This window comes from Macrobrachium rosenbergii, chromosome 53, assembly GCF_040412425.1.
Source record: "Macrobrachium rosenbergii isolate ZJJX-2024 chromosome 53, ASM4041242v1, whole genome shotgun sequence".
In the NCBI taxonomy this organism is placed as follows: Eukaryota; Metazoa; Arthropoda; class Malacostraca; order Decapoda; family Palaemonidae; genus Macrobrachium; species Macrobrachium rosenbergii.
Genome location: NC_089793.1, coordinates 40579452 through 40584451, shown reverse-complemented (window position 1 = coordinate 40584451; position 5000 = coordinate 40579452). Strand labels below are relative to the sequence as shown.

Genomic DNA, 5000 nt, shown 5'->3' with positions numbered 1-5000 from the left:
GTAAATTTGAGCTGAACATTTTTGGACGTTTCATTCATGAAACTAACATTTTTTTTAACCCTGTATCAATCAACATTTTATGAATCCCCCAGATACTTCATTTTTGCCATATTGGCCATACAAATATAATGGATATTCCACATTTATTTAATCCCGTGCTCCTTATATCCTTTCAGAGAGGGTGGGGCCTGAAGGATTAACAAGTCTTCGAAATGAGTTTAAGAACTCTATGGCCTTTTGTAGACGACCCCAGCTGATGCTGGTATCCCCCTGCACTGGTAGGTCAGTTTGAGGAGGGCAGGCGGGGACCAAATAATGGCTCCTGTAAATGGTAATCCAAAGCGCTACCACTGATCTGCGTCACCCCTCAACCCCCATATATATTAATAAATATACATACGTACATACAAACATACATTCATACATAATATATATACTGTATATGTGTGTGTATATATGTATATATACATATATACCTATATATATATATATATATATATATATATATATATATATATATATATATATATATATATATATATATATATTTAATTTCTTCTTCTCAGACAGGATGGTTCAAGGTGTTATCATCCTGATAATCTGCTACTGCTATGTTAGCAAATGTCAGCCCCATCACCTTTCCGCCACTGGCTACGAGTCTTGCAGCCGACTTAAACTGTCAGAGGTACAATGGTTTTAGCATCGCGGGAATATGCTTTGGTTTTTTGTTGCGATTTGAGCACTAAATATATGTGTATGTATATATATATATACACACACACATACAGTAACGGTGGTTATTCAGGAGTGTTTTGCCATCAGCCAGAAATTTTCCAGAAAAAAAAGACAGTTCTTGCATTGCTTTCTAATCCAGGGACTTGGATGACTTCAGTAATGTTCTCAAAATGGTGACCATATGCGTGGCGTTTGGGTTTAGGAAATAATAACTAGATATACGAAGGTGTCAGATCTTATCTTTCCTAAGGGATTCATCTTAATTGCTTTTTCGTTTGATGCAATTCTGATGTGTAATACTCTCCATTGCTGACACTATCTTGTCTGTCATGATATTCCCATCAGAATCCCAAAACACAGGTCCTTGCTAACAGAAACGCAAATAATCTTTGATTTAGGTTCAAAGTTGTAAACCGTGTTTCAACATGGCTTACTACTTTGCAGTGAAAGTTGTTTGGATAAAAAGTATGATATTTTCACTTTGCTGTTCTGGTGCCAAGATCTGCATGATAACCAAACGGCAAACACAATGCTCATCTCAGAAGTGTCAGTCATAATAGTCTTGATGATGCCAGTTGTGCCGGCTATCGTACCTGTTAGATAATCAGCGACTGCCATCCAAAATCACGTTAATGCCATCTGCTCTTCACGTTCCGCTTGAATTCGGCAGTTCATTCCTGATTGGTGGAGCTGACCATGACTTTATGGATTTCGTTTTTGTGCGTACTCTTCTTTGGCAGACGTTTAATCGTGGAATGGCCTCCTTTTTCGTTTTTTGAGAGTTTGCTGTCAGATAGTGATCTTAAACTGGCCCTCATTTCAATAAAATAAAACAATCAAGCGAGTTATTTGTGTATGGTTTTATAAAGTTTTGAGGGGTTCAGTTACGCAAGCTGACTTAGTTACCATTTTTCTTATGGGTCTATATATATATATATATATATATATATATATATATATATATATATATATATATTCATATATATATATATATATTCATTATATATAAATATATATAGATATATATATATATATATATATATATATATATATATATATATATATATATATATATATATAAATGTCAAGTCTGACGTGATATGTGAGAACATTTAGCGAACGTGAAACTGAATTTATAAAAACGACAATTAACTTAAGGTGTCAATATCTGAAGCATTAATCCGTAAATAGATTATTTGTCTCGAGTAAACATAGTTGCATACTTAATTGAATTAATTATTGATACATTAATTAAGCTAATGATCAAAAGACAGAGATATATAGATTACGGATTATAAATGATTTATTGAGTAACAAACATAAGTAGTAAGAGGTATTTTTCAAGGGATCAGAGCTACCAAATGTTTAACATAAATGGATTAAACTAAAATAATTCCAGTAAGACGTATGTTTGAATAAATAAGGAATATAGATAAGTAATTATGAAATATCTTTGAGTAAACTCCCTACACTCTCTATAAAAGTTGGAAAAATATTAGAATAAGAATTGCTTAAATTCATATATTTATGCATAATTCATGGAGTGGTTCAATATCTAATTGTATACATATATATATATATATATATATATATATATATATATATATATATATATATATATATATATATATATATAGAAATAATCATCACACAATCACATGTGGAACAGAAATAAATTTTGACTATCAGATCGAACCCAGGTCTTTCAATTGAAAGGCTGGCCTAGTGGGCAGCGCCTTGCCTTCATTTGAAAGACCTGGGTTCGATCCTGATGTGAGTCAGAAATTCATATATATATATATATATATATATATATATATATATATATATATATATATATATATATATATATATATATATATGTATGTATGTATATATAAATGTGTGTGTGCATGTGTTTGTATCTTATTAAATTCACAATGAGTCACTAAACAAAAATTCAGCATAAAAATAAATGAAAGAACGGATAAATTCAATACTCCTACGTACCGTACAGAGCGCCCTCCCAGGCAAGGTAATGCCAACCGCTTTTATCCCGCCTGCGAGGAATTCTCGATCATATAAAATGCATTTGACTTTTCTTCTGTTTCACTTTTAGCCCTTCCATTTCTGGAATTGCGATGGGACGACGCCTTGTCGTTTCAGCTATATTGCTCTCATAGCAATTCGGTTGCTGTTCTGGCGTTCATAAGAATACTGTCTATGTACCGTGAAAGCTATTGTTATGTCCAGTACTTTCAGTGTTTGCGGTAACATTAATTGTACTCGTAGTTTGTGATTCTGCTATTTTATTCTTTTAGTTGAAGGTTAGCAGAAATATATACAGTATATATGTATGTATATATATATATATATATATATATATATATATATATATATATATATATATATATATATATGAAATTTTTATCACACCGTGATTTATATGTAATTATGAAGTTATAAATGCCAGCAATATCATTAAATTCATGTTAATTAGGAATATTCTCCGAAGGAGAATTATCATTTAAGGGGAATTTATATAAGTGATAAAATGAATTTATCACTTATATAAATTCCCCTTCGGTGATAATTCTCCGAGATATTCCTGAGGTAGCGTGAATTTGATATTAAGCGACATTTGTAGCTTCATGATTATATATATATACATATATATATATATATATATATATATATATATATATATATATATATATATATATATATATATATATATATATACTGTATATATTTCCTGTGTGTGTGTGCTCATGAACCCACTGTGTAGAAAACTCCCAAGAATTAGGTCATTATCAGCAAATCAAACCCCCTACACACACTGCGCCACTCACCTTCCTTTCGAGTAGGTCCATCACATATCACCATCGCCGTAAGGGTCATCCTCAATTCTCTCCTCATACACCCATCCTTTCCACATGACTAGATCATCTCAAAAATACTCAGATCCACCACTGCAGCTACTAAACTTTTTACCACTTTAGCGAATTTTCTAGTTCTCGTCATTTCTATTCTTTATATGCCACATTTTCTACGTGAACACTTCATCTCAGTAGTTACAAGTTCTTTGAACTCATTCTCTTCAACTTCCTCACTATACTTTTGTGTATGTGCATACTGTAATTTTATATATATATATATATATATATATATATATATATATATATATATATATATATATATATATATACATATATATATGTGTGTATGTGTGTGTGTGTGTGTGTGTGTGTTATTTAGGACCTTGCTTATAGTTCAACTGATTCCTGGCATTTAGTTTCACAAAAAAACCTATCCCCCACAGCAACTTTAACTCTATCCGGCTTTTCATTACTTCTGTCTGCCATATCCTGCGTTTTCATTTCAAGATTCCTAGCAAGACGCACATATCTCTCTTTCAAGGTCAATTAGGGGCATAATCTCTTACGGTATCTGTTTTTTAAGAACAGCACCATATCAACTTACATCTCTAAGATTCTCTCTGGTAGCCGTGGCTCAGCGTTGGGTCAGCACATTCCTTCTCCCTCGTGGACTCCTCTCCCTGTATCTAACCACAGACAAAGGCCTACTGGAATTAAACATCCAGATCCAAAACTAGACTTTATTTGCAAATTTAACGAAAGTAATTCAGCAAAAGCTACGGACATATAAATGGAAATCATAACTAAAGGAAATTCTGATACACAATCCATCGAATTTATGATTCTAGACCAACCAAAACTAGTGACTAAAACTTCTGTCATCAAATAAAATAAACAGGTCAAAAATAGGTCAAAGTCTAGTATATTCCCAACGAGTACATTCTCGACCTTTACTCAGCAAAACATCTGAAGAAGACAAGCAAAATCTTTGTTAGTTTCCCAAAACACACAAAAAAATACAGATATGGGAATTCCTCCCACGTTATTCAACCATACATGCTTAAACAAGATACATGTTGTAGAAATGGAGAAAACAGTCAACAGTTTGGTAAATAGATATGGTCCTTAACTCGAAACCCAGTATTCAAATCAGTTCTGGTATTGAGCGCAACAAAAGTCCCATTACTTTTCAAAACTTTTCAAAAGGTTCAATGTTGGTCTTCTAATGATTCCCTTTACCCAACCTAATTCCTTCACACCTTGGGACTCCACACAAAGACACGCACAAACACATGTTCCTCACAGGAACCTGGACACTTCCGGCGAACGTACATACAGCGTCATCTCACATAATCCCACGCCTCGAAAATCAAGACACCATCCTTACTTAACGAGGAAATGTGGCAG

The 5000-nt window shown here is 32.8% G+C and overlaps 1 protein-coding gene across 1 annotated transcript in view; it reads right to left on the bottom strand.

The window, feature by feature from the left end:
* Positions 1–5000, bottom strand: part of LOC136834412 (uncharacterized) — a 346463-nt gene that overhangs the window by 46339 nt on the left and 295124 nt on the right. The gene's annotated exons all lie outside the window — the stretch shown is intronic.